Source organism: Carlito syrichta, unplaced genomic scaffold (assembly GCF_000164805.1).
Source record: "Carlito syrichta isolate Samal-C Ts95f unplaced genomic scaffold, Tarsius_syrichta-2.0.1 Scaffold304000, whole genome shotgun sequence".
NCBI lineage: Eukaryota > Metazoa > Chordata > Mammalia > Primates > Tarsiidae > Carlito > Carlito syrichta.
The window spans coordinates 382,196-396,962 of NW_007248096.1; the positions used below are offsets into that span (position 1 = coordinate 382,196).

At 38.8% G+C, this 14,767-nt stretch overlaps 1 protein-coding gene and 1 pseudogene across 2 annotated transcripts in view; one reads left to right on the forward strand and one right to left on the reverse strand.

Annotated features, from left to right (window-relative positions):
- SSH2 (slingshot protein phosphatase 2) overlaps positions 1 to 14,767 on the forward strand; it is a 293,047-nt gene that overhangs the window by 65,544 nt on the left and 212,736 nt on the right. The window contains exon 2 of one of the 2 annotated variants that reach the window (XM_008059339.1): positions 7,553 to 7,633. The exons of the other annotated variant lie outside the window; for it this stretch is intronic. The gene's annotated coding sequence lies outside the window, so the exon portion shown is untranslated. The remainder of the gene's footprint in view (positions 1 to 7,552; positions 7,634 to 14,767) is intronic. 2 annotated transcript variants of the gene reach the window in all.
- Positions 1,896 to 3,238, reverse strand: LOC103261760 (annotated as a pseudogene).

Genomic DNA, 14,767 nt, shown 5'->3' on the forward strand with positions numbered 1-14,767 from the left:
CTCCCAAAGGCGCGGGGTTACAGGCTGAGCCACCGAGCCCGGCAACAGTTGGTCTCTTAAACCTAGCTATATACAAAGATTATTAATCATCTTCAATTGTGTTATTTTTATTGGCAACAAGGAAGAATCGCAACAACTAAGGCTAAGTTGCTTATTCACTGAATATTTATAGAATGCTTACTATATACCAGACCCTAGATACAAGTTGAGAAGTTTACAGTCTGGGGGTGGGGGGAGAGGTTGAAAGACTGTGTACAGAAATAATTAGGGTAGAGTGAGATAAGGGTTAGAAATTTTATATGCAAGGAACTATGTATGTCTAGAAGAAGGAACCAGTCAATTCATGGGTTTAAACTTTAAGTTGACTCAGTCTAATTATTGCTGTCCTTCAATAACCACAGATTTTATCTTTAATAGTAGAAAGTTAATTTGCATATCTGTACCATTGATCACAAAGATGCCTGTGTAAATACTGTGGTTGGATCAGATCCAAATCATCTCTGAGGAAAAAGCAATTTCAAACATTCTGCTACTGATACTAAGTTTTGTACTCTTATGTACAAAGTATATAGCTATAGTGTTGTATTTCCTGTTGTACTGCACTGAATTAATTTTGTGCTTCCCAGTGTATTAGTGTAAATATTGGATTCTATAAAACAATTATTTTCCCTGGTTAAACCTTCAGAGAAGATTATGATGGTAGACAGAATAATGGCACCCAAAAGAATCTTCATCCTGATCACCTGTAAACATGTAAATGTTATATTATATGATAAAGGGGGAATTAAGGTTGATAATCATGTATAACTTTAAAATAGGAAGATTATCCTGGATTACTGGGTCAGGAAGCAATATAGTCAATCATAAGTGTTGTTAAAAGTGGAAGAAAAGTACAGAAGAAGAGGTGAGGTTGACACAATATGAGAAGAACTCAACCCAACTTTGCTGTCTTTGAAGATAAGAAGGGGGCCACAAGCCAAGGAATGGAGGTAGCCTCTAGATGCTGGAAAAGGCAGGGATCTGCAGTGTAAGGCCCTTGATCATGTTCTGTACGTGACTACAAATAATGCAACAGTAGCCAGTTCCCTTCATTTCCCCATTATTTGTCAACCCAGAGCCTCTTCTTTTTCTTTCCAAAGAGAATGAGTTATATGTTGATGTGATTGAAATACCTCCTAGAGTTTCTCTGGGTTTCTTCATGATAACTGCACGCTTTCAGAGTGATGTCACATTTTCTGGAATATGTCTTTATTTTGAGAATAGTCTTTATTCTTACAGTAAATGTGGCAAAGAGCTGAAATAATTGTTCTATTATATTATTATTTTGTAGAGATGAAGTTTCATTATATTGCCTAGGCTGGTCTTGAACTCCTAGGTTCAAGCAATCCTCCTGCTTTGGCCTCCCAGAGTGTTGGGATTACAGGTATAGGCCACAGTGCCCAGATAATAATTGTTTTTAAATGTGTGACTTGGGTAGGAACTTGAGAGAGGGTTTTCTTAGTTGGATAATCCTTAGACTATGAAATTACTTCACTGATTCAGTTACTTCTAAGTGTCAGGATGAGTCTTGGCCTTTAAAGGATTAAAAGCTGTTAGTCCCAAAGTTGTCAGGCTTTTGGGTATACAATATATATATTTTATTAGTGCTTAGTGTACAGTAGGGGTATAAGGAATGGTAATGAATGATTCATTGTGAGCTCACTACTTCCAGGTTATGTAGGGAATATGATTTTGTCTTTATTTGATGTCTAAATTTGATGTTTTTATTTGATGTCTTTATTTGACATTTTCAAAATCCCTAGGTTTTTTTTTCCCCCCTCAACGCTCAATTTCCTTTAATGATCCCCATCTCCCTGAAGGGCAGGTGCAGGCAGCTAGGTGATGGCAAGAGATGGTCACTTGAAGATCTTGCTCTGATTGAAGGCTTTGCCCACATGCTAGAAGACCCCCCTCCCAGGAAAAATACTCTCGCACCAGCATCTGGGCCTTCTCGCTGCCAGGATCCGATTTCCCCCATGTATATGACTCGTAGTCCACCTGCCAATCTGGACTCAGCAGAAACACAAGCTCCTGGCCTAGGAAGTCCCAGACTCCAGAAATGGAGCTGCTATAGTTGGTTCCAAAGAGATTGACACTGGCAAAGGTATTCTTCCTCAGCTTGTCCAATCCTGGAACTTTACATTGACAAGGCTGCAACTCATAAAGGTCTGGGTGAACTTTTCAGGGAAGCAGTACTCAGCATACCACAGGGACCAGCCATCCTTATCATAGTGCTCCCCAAAATATGGCATTGCCACAGAGAGTGTGTCCTCCTTGGAGTACTTGCGCTTACAAGTACTCCAACACTTGTAAAATTACAGCACTTAAATTCATCCAACACAAAGTTACTCTTGGACAGGTGGGCAAAGTGGTTCCTGTTCTTGGGTTCAGCAGCCAGGGCCTGCTCATATTCATCTATCTCCTCCTCAGGAGCAGGGCAGCTGCTTTTTCTCCTCCTTCCACTTAGCCTGGGCCTTGTGCTTCTCTTCCCATGAACTCTTCTATTCCCATGGAGTGTCCTTTTTAGGCTGGCTACCTGCAAACTTTTTAGCATCAAACTGGGCTATCTTCTCCCAGAATTGCACTTCCCCCAAGACAGCACGGAACTGGGGCTGGCTAATGCAGGTGAGGAACCAGCAGTTGGTATTGGGAAAGGTTTGGCAGAAAGAAGGCTTCAGTGCCTGCTTATAGAGGCACAACAGGCTGCAGACAACTGTGATGTCAGCTAGCGTCGTTTGTTTACTCACCAGAAAAGTCTTTGTCTTCAAGTGAGCATCCAGGAGCCCCAGAATTTGCCTTATCTCCCTCCTCCTTTGCTTTCTCAGTGGCCTGTGTGTAGTGATGCATGATGCCCAAGGTGGGGAACACCCAAGTATACTGGCTGGGGGCACTATGTTGCTGTCAGCAAAACTCACAGCACTGCTCACTGGGCTGCTGCCTCTGCAGTACACAGCTCCTCATTGCTCACATAGTAGGCAATGGCAATGCCCTCAAACACAGAATCTGTCATTACCCTCAATTGCTGGCAATTTGCTTGCAGGAAGCTTGTGGAGAAATTTAGGGATACGGTTGGTTTGGCCAAAGTGGAAGGGAGGTGATGCGGAGTATGTGGATCTGAGCCCCACTGTACTGAGCAGTGATGAGGGCCTTGAAAAGCCCTCCAGTTTTCGGGATATGTGTACAGGGTCCCTGCCACCATGGTAATTCATCATAGAAAGGGACCCTAGTTTCTAAAAGTACAGCTGTAATGAACAAAAACAAACAAGACAACAAAAAGAAGGCGGAGAGGAGGAAAGATGGAAGAAAAAAGAAAAGAAAAAATAAATAGTCAATAAATGTTTCTGCTTCTTAAAATCATATAATCTATAGCCGGAGTAGAATAAAAGAGACTTAACAGTAGCAACAGGTTTTGACTCTTGTGGGATTATTTCCTAAGACTTCTGCTTGTAAATTGTTTGGTAACTACATAAGTTAGATTTTAACATTCTTCAAAACATCCTTTTTATTACGTGATTTCTTGCATCATACATTTCATATAAAAATTGCAACACTGTATTACTATAATTGTTCCTTAGAAACTGTTCTGGATTGAAACTTCATGTTATGTAAGATGTGTTTTTCTTACCAAAAATCTTAATTCCTGTATTTTTCCAAACAATACTTAGCCAAATGGACATATTTCCACAAAGTCATATCCTATCTTTGTGGGTTTTATATCTCCAATAAAAGCAAAAGGCTGTTTTTTTTAGCCTGTTCAATTATTTTTCCCTTTTTGTTTGGCATTTTACCTTAGCTCTCAGGAAAGTGCTTAGTTCACAGCAGGGATACAATAAATGGTAACGAATGACTCATCGTGAGCTCAATACTTCCAGGTTATTTAGGGATTATGATTTTGTCTTTATTTAAAAGTGAAAAACACTTATAATTTGATAAAAGTACAATTTTCCAAAAAGACAAAAAAAATTTGAAAGAAAATTTTAACCCAAATGTATAAGCCTTTTACATCTAGGAAGGAGATTACTATTATTACAGCAATATTTATTATTATTAGAAGCAACATCAGAAACTAAGTCATGCTAAGTGCTTTTTCTTTTGTCTTTTTTTTTAGAGATAGGGGGTCTCACTGTGTTACTCAGGCTGGACTTGAACTCCTGGGATCAAGCGACCCTCGCTCCTCAGCCTCCAGAGTAGCTGAATGGCTGAGAGTACAGAGGAATGCTACCATGCCTGACTCTAAGTCTTTAAGTGCTTTTCTTATCTCTTATACGATCTTTCCAACAACCCTATTAGATGTTGTTGTTGTGCCTGTTTTTATGGATGTGAAAATAGAGCTCAAAGAAATTAAGAAATATGCTCAAGATCACATGGCTAGCAAGTGGCAGAACCAGGATATGAACTCAATTTAGTTTATTTAAATTTGAGCTTAAGGCTGGGCACAGTGGCTCACGCCTATAATCCCAGCACTTTGGGAGTTCGAAGTGAGAGGATTGCTTAAGCCCACCAGTTTGAGACCAGCCTGGGCAACTTGGTGAGACCTCATCTCTACAAATAATCAAAAAATTAGCCGGGCATGGTGGCACATGCCCATAGTTTCAGCTACTTGAAAGACTGGGAGGAAGGATTACCTGAGCCCCGTAGGTCAAGGCTGTGGTGGCCGGGAGCGTGCCACTGTCCTCCAACCTGGGCTACAAAGTGAAACTCCAACTCAAAAAATAAATAAATAAACAAACAAACAAGCAAACTTGAGCTTGGTACTTCCAATGCAAGAATATTAGTTTGAGCCAGGCTTGGTGGCTCAGCCTGTAATCCCAGCACTTTGGGAGGCCAAGGCGAGTGGATTGCCTGAGCCCACAGGTTCGAGACTGGCCCGGGCAACTTGGTGAGACCTTATCTCTACAATAAACAAAAAATTAGCCGGCACGGTGGTGTGCGCCTGTATTCTGGCTACTGAAGGCTGAGGCAGAAGGATTGCTGGAGCCCAGCATGTCGACACTAAGGTAGCTGTTGGCATGCTACTGCGCTCCAGCCTGGGAGATGGAATGAGACTCCAACTCAAAAAAAAAGAATATTAGTTTGATATTATCCTATTCAAAATTCCTACTAAAGTGGCCAAAGGGACATTAAAAAGAAGAAAAGAGAATTGGTATCTGTAGTACAAACTCACCATGCTCATGCTAGAAGAAACATTGGGGGAACTTCTACAATATGAAATTCAGACAAGACCAGGTTCAAGTGAAGGCCTACCACTCTAAGAAACTATACACACACACACACACACACACACACACACCCCTGGGAAGTAAATTAAGGAAGCATTTTTTTAACTTAAAAAAAAATTTATCTATCTATCTATCTATCTATCTATATATATATATATTTTTTTTTTTTTAGAGACAAGATTTCACTATATTGCCCAGGCTGGTCTTGAACTCCTAGGCTCAAGCAATCCTCCTACCTCAGGCTCTCAAAGTGCTGAGATTACAGATGTGAGCCACCACACCTGACCTGGAAACATCTTTTATTCCTAGCTTATTAAAAATGTTTGAAATCAGAAATGACTCAATGTTATCAAATGCCTTTTAGCATTTTAAAAAATTTTATAGTTTTTTTCATTTGACTTAATAATATGCTAAATTATATTAATAGAGTTCCTAAATATTCAATCATACTTGCATTCTTGGAATAAGTCCTATAAGAAAGACAATTCCCTTTGCAGAATCCAGGAACAACTCAGGAATTGGAATTACCAGGTATCTCAGAAGTCAGGGAAGTGAACTTGGAATATCTTTTGTCTTCCTTTAGAATTCTTAGAATTTAATTTAGAACTAAATATGTTGGTTGCAAGTAAATACTTGTTCCATGAACCAATTATGTTGCAATCAGCACACTTAAATAGAGACTTTGTATCTTAACGAATTGTTTCAATTAATAAGTATACAGTAAAGTCTTAAAATAACTTTAGGAATGTAGTTACAGACCTTTCTTGAAACATCATTTTGAAAAAGCTAGTGTAAACATGCTGAAATATTTCTAATAATGAAAACTGTAAAGTCTTAACTAGCATAATTTGGATTAATTTATACTTTTTTTCTTCAGTGTTTATGCGCTGTGGCAGTGACAAGCTACTTTTCATATGCCTAAGAAATATCTATGTCATTATCTGTGGTGGTATGAGAGTTTAGGAGGATTGAAAGCAGCTCTGATTTCTACCTTATTAATTCCTTCAAATATTTTATGTATTATTTATTAAGCCTTTTGCATTCCTAATATGACTTCCAGAAGCCTTCAAGTATTTTGTAAACTGCTTTTTTTTAAAAAGCCAGAGGGAGAGTAAATGTTCTTATGTTTTACCCCTCCAAAATGCAAGGGAGTATGGAATAAAGAGATTTGCATTTGCAGAATTTAAAAATGATTTTAAATATTTGGTTGTTTCTGATTATTTTCTAAAAGAGAATGAGAGGGGGTGGTGGCAGATGGTACTTGGTTTCAAGAGGAAAAGCTAAAGTAGGCAAAGGATCAGAGTAGAAAAAAGTAAGGAGGAAGTAAACTAGGAGCAATGCAGTTATCAGAAATAGTAACTGAGCTTTACTTACTTTCGTTTAGGTTTATTTGTGCTCTAAAATACTTAACCTCTGCAGATATACTACAGGTTAAAACACAGCCTTATTTTTGAAAAATTAAAGTAGGAGTCAACTAGCATAGCCATAGTATAGTTATGTATGACTAAGTTTCAGCCCCTGGTAATGAGAAGTTTTCACGACATAAATCTGTCTAAGGATAACTCTTTCCACCAGCTCTTAGCAAAACAGCAAACATGAATGAAATCTAATGGAGGAAGCTGTTTTTCCCCTCTCTTTTTGTGCGTGTGTTGTTAGTCATAGGGAAAATAGCTCCTGTGTTACCAGCTAATTATTTCACTCCTTTGTCTTATTTTCTTTATCTGTCTTCTAGACAGATTTTGAAAAAGAGATTGGAGAATGGAAGAAAAGGTTTTAAATTGTTTTCTGGCATCTGTTGGGGGACTTAAGTAGGGTGTGTCATTTGGCTCTTATAAACACTTGTTAGCAGAAGGCTAATGTGGGTAGGCTAGTGGATTGATCCCTTAATCAGACCCTATGTTATATTCTAAAGTCTATTTCTAAATAGTCATTTCAAGTGTGTATCTTTGGATGTGAAGTTAAATGAACGAAAACCTACCCCTGGTCTGGGAAAAGTTTAGAGTACATACTATGAAAGGTTACTGGCACCACCTTTACAAAAAAAAGACAACCCATTGCCCAAATTGGGAAAGCATAGGAAATGCTTCAGCTAATCAGTCATTCTTCAGTCAGATATCTAGTCACCTAACCAGTCACCTTGTTGGCTATATTCTCTCCAAAATAGCCATCACTAATCAGAATTGCAGCTTCTCACTTGTGAACTAACACTGACTCAGCAATTTCAGCTGGCTTTTCCCTTCATGCTTATGGACCCATTTGTCTGGATCTCTGAAATGATCTTGTTTATATTACAGAGCTCTCATTTGGAAGACAGTGAATCAGCAGTGTTACTTTGCTATGAATGTGAAGAATCAGAAATCTTTAATGAGTCCAATGTACGTAGGTATATGTTTTTATACAGCTTTTGGTGCTGCAAGTAAAATTTGGGGTGGGTAAATTTGGCCATTAAATGCAATTGGTATAGTGCCTATTATTTTATCTGTTGATCTCCCTCAGCTAAATCATCTGGGACGGCAATTAGGTGGCTTGGAATTAGTGTATGTATAAATAGTATAGTAGGCTTATATGCCTAATAATCTCCACTCAAACCATATCTATCAAGGTAGAAAAAAAATGTTGCATCATGGAGCCCTGAATAAATCTCCTTCAATAAAGAATATAATTGTCTTTGGCAGTGTGTGTGACAGGGTGGCTGTGCCCTCGCTTCCCATTTCATCCTACTCCCCAAGTCTCAGAGACCCTCCAATCAACTTCTCATGAGCTGGAACATGACTTACCAGAGACTAGGCATAGTACAATGTCGCTTTCATGTAGTGCCATGGCGGGCATCCCAGCCCAGCATGCCTACACAGTGGCATCCTCAAGTGTCATTCCCAGACACAAGTGTCATTCCCAGAGAATCCCTCCCAGGGATTCTCTCCCTGCTTGCCGGCACACCCTGCCAAGCTGGGCACCTGCATTAAGAAACCTCCGGATCCAAACCCAGCAGTAAACTAAAATAGAGTTTCTTCAGCACCCAGAGAGGAATGGAACCAGCAGCACACCCCTCAACTCATCAAAGAATTTATAATTACCACATAGTGCAAAGAAGAGAAAAACTGACCTGGGTTGGAACTAGCTAGACTCTCACTTGGGTCGTAAGCAGTCTCCAGAGACAGCGGGGAAGGCGAGTGAAGGGAATTCAAGAATTTTATATTCCTGCCATGGACCTGGAATGCCCCATGAGCCTTGCAGAATGCCAGTCCCTCATGGGAAACTGCCTTACCCTCAGCTGTGCTCTGCCAAAACCCAGGTGGAGTGGTGTAGGAACAAAAAAGCCCTGAACAGCTCCAGCCACCAAATCCCAGGAATTCAACCCTTGCTAGCAGTTGATTGGAGGGAACAGGCCCTAAGGGTAAACTCCACTGCTGCAGATAGTTCCTGGCTAGGGCGGGCTGCTGTAACACCTGAGGCTGGCTGCACTTTGACATTTGGAGGCAGACTGCCTGAGGCTAAGGCAGGGAAACTGGGTGGGACTCATTGCCATAGCAACTTTCACCACCCCACCCCACCCCTAAGTAAACTTTTTTGCAACCTCTGCACAACAGCATTACCCCATTGATAGAGCACTCTCCCTCCCAATCCCCACTTGGGTAGTCAAGATGCACACAGGTGGGGAGCTTGAAGTCTTTTCCTGTACCTGCCTCAAAGGCTCAAAGCGCACAGAGAACTTGAGTGATCCCCAAAGCCCCATCCAACAACTAAGTTGTTTGGGCATTACCTGGGAGCAACACAGGCCAAGCAGAAAGCCCACAGGCACCATCACAGCCGGCTGTCTCCCACAAGCGCCACCTTCTGGCCAGAGATCAACAATATAGCTCATTACATCTGATACAATACTTCAGCTTTGGGGAAGGTCTAATCCCAAACCCTAGCTAACACCACTGTCCAAGCCACCACAGCCACTCAGGTGCCTTGAGCCCATGCAGGTACCAAGCGCAGGACTGCTACGGTTAGCAGTTGAGAAACTCACTACAATAAGGCTATATATAGCCAAAGGTACCCTACAGTGCCTGCATTGGCCCTCTTCCAACCGCCAACAAGAAGAAATAGTCTACCCAAATGAGAAGGCACCAGAAAATGAATTTTGGCAATATAAAAAAACAGAGTTCTTCAACACCCCCAAAAGGCCACATTAACTCTTCAGCAATGGTCCCTAGCCAAAATGAAATCTTTGAAATTCCAGAGACAGCATTCAAAAGGTTGATTACAAAATTGCTCAGTGAGATTCAGGAGAAAGTTGAAAACGACCACAAAGAAATTAAAAAAACTATTCAGGACATGAATAAAAAATTCTCCAAAGGGATAGACACCTTAAAAGAGAAAAAAACAAGCTGACATTCTGGAATGAAAGAATCATTTAAAGAAGTACAAAATACAGTGGGAAATTTTAACAGTAGGTTAGAACAAGTAGAAGAAAGGATTTTAGAAACTGAAGACAAAGCTTTCAAATAAACCCAGTCAGACAACAATAAAGAAAAAAGAATCGAGAGAATGGAACAAAGTCTTCCAAGAAATGTGGGATTATGTAAAATGTCCAAACCTAAGAATAATAAGTTAATAATAATAATAATAATAAGAGAAAACAATAGGTTTGGAAAACCTACATGAGGGAATAATTGAGGAAAACTTGTCTAGCTTTGCCAGAGATTTAAACATTCAGATACAAGAAACCCAAAGAACCCCTAGAAGATTCATTGCAAAAAGATCATCCCCAAGGCATATAGTCATCAAGTTATGCAAAGTTAATGTGAAGAAAATAATTTTAAGAGCAATGAGACAAAAGTATCAAATAACTTACGATGGTAAACCTATCAGAGTAGCAGCAGACTTCTCAGAAGAAACTTTACAAGCTAGAAGGAATTAGGGCCCAATCTTCAATCTCCTCAAACAGAATAACAGTCAGCCAAGGATTTTGAATCTGTAAAAACTAAGTTTCATAAACAAAAGAGAAATAAAGTCTTTCCCAGACAAACAAGCGCTGAGGGAATTTGTCACCACTAGACTGACTCTACAAAAAATACTTGAAGGAATTCTAAATACTGAAACAGAAGGTCAAAATACATCAGTAGTAAAGCATGAAATAATGAAGTTCACAGACTTATAGGAAACCATCATAGTAGGGGGGAAAATAATAACCAGGTTTTGGCATACTGAATGGAATACCTTATGTATCATTATTAACCCTGAATATAAATGATCTCAGTGCCCCACTAAAAATATATATATAGACTGGCATAATGGATTTAAAAAACACACAATCCAAATATCTGCTGCCTTCAAGAGACTCACTTAACATATGAAGATTCCTATAGACTCAAGGTAAAGGAATGGGAAAAAATATTCCATGCAAATAGAAACCAAAAACAAACAGGAGTAGCCATTCTCATATCAGATAAAACAGATTTTAAATTAACAACAGCAAAAAAAAGACAAAGATAGCTATTATATAATGATAAAGAGGTCAATTCAACAAGAAGGCATAGCAATTTTAAGTATATATGCACCTAACACTAGAGTTCCCAGCTTTATAAAACATTCTTACCCGCATAATGAACATTTGTATACCTAACACTGAATTGCACCCCACATCTTTAAAATAAAAAAGACATTCTACTAGATGTAAAAACAGAGATAGACAGCAATACAATAATAGTGGGAAACTTGAACATTCCACTGATAGCAATAGACAGATCATCCAGGCAGAAAGCTACAAAGAAACATTGGAGTTAAACTGGACCCTAGAGCAAATGGAAATAACAGACATCTATAGAACACTCTGCCCAAAAACTACAGAACATATATTTTTCTCTATCAGCACATGGAACATTTTCTAAGATTGACCAGAAATCAAGTATCAATAATTTTTTTAAAATTGAAAATATATCAAGCACCCTTTCAGACCACAGTGGAATAAAACTAGAAATTAACTTCAAGAAGAACTTGCAAAATCAAACAAAAATATGGAAATTAAACAATCTGCTCCTGAGTAATCCTTGGACCAACAATGAAATCAAGATGGAAATTTAAAAATTCTTTGAAATGAATGACAACAATGAAACAAGTTAACAAAACCTCTGGGACACAGCCAAAGCTATGTTCAGAGGAAAATTTATAGCACTTAAGACCTACATGAATAAGACTGAAAGATTGCATATTGACAATCTAATTTCACACCTTAAGGAACTAGAAATGCCTAGAATGCATGAACGAACCAAACCCAAAGTTAGCAGAATAAAAGAAATAACAAGTTCAGCGCAGAACTAAATGAAATTTAAATTAAAAAAAATACAAAATATCAACAAAACAAATAGTTGTTCTTTGAAAAGATAAATAAAATTGATAGACCACTAGCTAGATTAATTAAGAAAAGATTCAGATGAGCTTAATCAGAGATGAAAATAGAGATATTACAACTGATATGACAGAAATACAAAATATCATCTGACGATATTATAATCACCTGTATGCAAACAAACTAGACAATCTAGAGGAAATGGATAAATTCTTGGAAGCATACAACCCTCCAACCTTGAATCAGGAAGAAATAGAAACCCTACACAGACCAATAATGAGTAACAAGATTGATATAGTAATTAAAAGTCTCCCAACAACAATAACAATTCAAGATGTGATGACTCAGCCAAATTCTACAGACTTTCAAAGAAGAACTGGTACCAGTTTTACTGAAGTTATTCCACAGGATTGAAGAGGAGGGAATTCTCCCTAACCCATTCTATGAAGCTAGTATCACCCTGATACCAAAGCCAGGAAAAAGACACAACAAGAAAAAGCTACAGCCCAATATCCCTGATGAACATAGATGCAGAAATCCTCAACTGAATATTAGAAACCAAATTCAACAGCACATAAAAAAAGTCCACCACAATCAAGCAGGTTTTATCTCAATTATGAAAGGATGGTTCAACATATGCAAGTCAATAAACATGATTCACCACACAAACAGAATTAAAAACAAAAATTATATAATCATTTCAATAGATACAGAAAAGGCTTTGATAATAAAATCCAGCATCCCGTCATGATAAAAACCCTAAGCAAAATAGGCATAGAGGGAACATTACTCAAAATAATAAAATCCATATACCACAAACCCACAGCCAATGTCATCCGGAATGGAGAAACTTTGAGCACATTCCCCTAAGAACTAGAACAAGGCAAGGATGCCCACTTTCTCCACTCCAGTTCAACATATTACTAAAAGTCCTAGCCAGAGCAATCAGGCAAGAGAAAAACACAAAAGGTATCTAAATTGGAAAAGAAGAAATCAAACTATCTCTGTATGCTGATGATATGATTTTATACCTAGAGAGTCCTAAGGACTCCTCCAAAAGACTCCTGGACTTGATAAATGAGTTTGGTAAAGTTTTAGGATACAAAATCAGCACATACAAATCAGTAGTACTGCTATACAAGAATAGTGATCAAGCTGAAAATCAAATTAAGAACTCAATACAACTTACTATTTTTAGCCAAAAAGCTAAAATACTTAGGAATATATTTAACCAAGGAGGTGAAAGATCTCCACAAGGAGAACTACAAAACACTGATTAAAGAAGTTGCAGAGGATACAAACAAATGGAGAAACATCTCATGCTCATGGATTGGAAGAATCAACATTGTTAAAATGACCATATTACCCAAAGTAATCTACAGATTCAATACAATCCCTGTCAAACTACCAACATCATTTTTCAGAGAATTAGAAAAAAAAATTCTAAAATTCATATGGAACCAACCAAAAAAACAAATAAAATAAAACCAAAAATAGCCAGGAAAGCCAAAGCAATGAAAAAGAACATAACTGGAGGCATCACATTACCTGATATCAAACTATACTACAAGGCTATAATAACCAAAACAGCATAGTACCAGTACAAGAGCAGACATATGAACCAATGGAACAAAGTAGATAATCCAGAAATAAACTCAAATTCCTGCAACCAACTGATGTTTGACAGTGCAGACACAAACAGGAAACCCTATTCAACAAATGGTGCTAGGAAAATTGGATAGCTACCTGCAAAAAAATGAAACTTGATCTCTATCCATCACCATATTACAAAAATTAACTCAAGATGGATTAAAGACTTAAATGTCAGACCTGAAACCATAAAATCCTAGAAGAAAGCCTAGGAAAATTTTTTCTGGACATTGACCAAAGCAAATAATTTATGACTAAAATCCCCAAAGCAAATGCAACAAAAACAAAAATAAACAAATGGGATTTAATTAAACTAAAAAGCTTCTGTACAGCAAAAGAAATAATCATCAGAACAAATAGCCAACCTTCAGAATGGGAGAAGATACTTGCAAACTATACATCTGACAAAGGACTAATATTCACAATCTACAAAGAACTCAAACAAATCAGCAAGAAAAAAGCTGATGACCCCTATTGAAATGTGGGCAAATAGCCGGGCTCGGTGGCTCAGCCTGTAATCCTGCACTGTGGGAGGCTGAGGTGAGTGGACTGGCTGAGCCCATGGGTTCAAGACCTGCCTGGGCAACTTGGTGAGACCTCATCTCTACAATAAATCAAAAAAATTAGCCAGGCGTGGTAGCGTGCACCTGTAATTCCAGCTACTTGGAAGGCTGAGGCAGAAGGATCGCCGGAGCCCAGCAGATCAAGGCTGCAGTGGCCGGGAGCGGCCACTGCACTCCAGTCTGGGCGACAGAGTGAGACTCCAACTAAAAAAAAAAAAAAGAAATGTGGGCAAATGACACGAGCAGACATCTCTCAAAAGAAGTTATACAAATGACCAATAAACATATTTTAAAATGCTCAACATTACTAATCATCAGAGAAATGCAAATTGAAATCACAACAAGATACTACCTTATACCAGCGATACTGGCCATTGATTAAAAAAAAATCTAGGCCAGGCATGGTAGCTCATGCCTATAATCCCAACACTTTGGGAGGCCAAGGTGAGAGGATTGCCTGAGCCCATGGGCTCGAGACCAGCCTTGACAACTTGGTGAGACCTCATCTCTACAATAAATCAAAAAATTAGCCAGATGTGGTGGCGCATGCCTGTAGTTCCAGCTACTTGGAAGGCTGAGGTGGAAAGATCACTTGAGCATAGCAGGTAGAGGCTGCCGTGACCATGAGTGTGCCACTGCACTCTAGCCTGGGCAACAGAGTGAGACTCCAATTCAAAACAAAAAACAAAAATATCTAAAACCATCAGGTGATGGTGTGGATGTGGTGAAAAGGTAACACGTATATACTTGTGGTGAGAGTGTAAATTAGTACAACCTCTATGGAAATCAGTATGGAGATGTCTCAAAGAATTAAAAGTACATTTATCATTTGACCCAGCAATCCCACTACCAGGTAGCTACCCAAAGGACAGAGGTTGCTATATAAAAAAGATACCTGCCAGGCTTGGTGACTCAGCCTGTAATCCCGCGCCTTGGGAGGCTCAGGTGAGTGGACTGCCTGA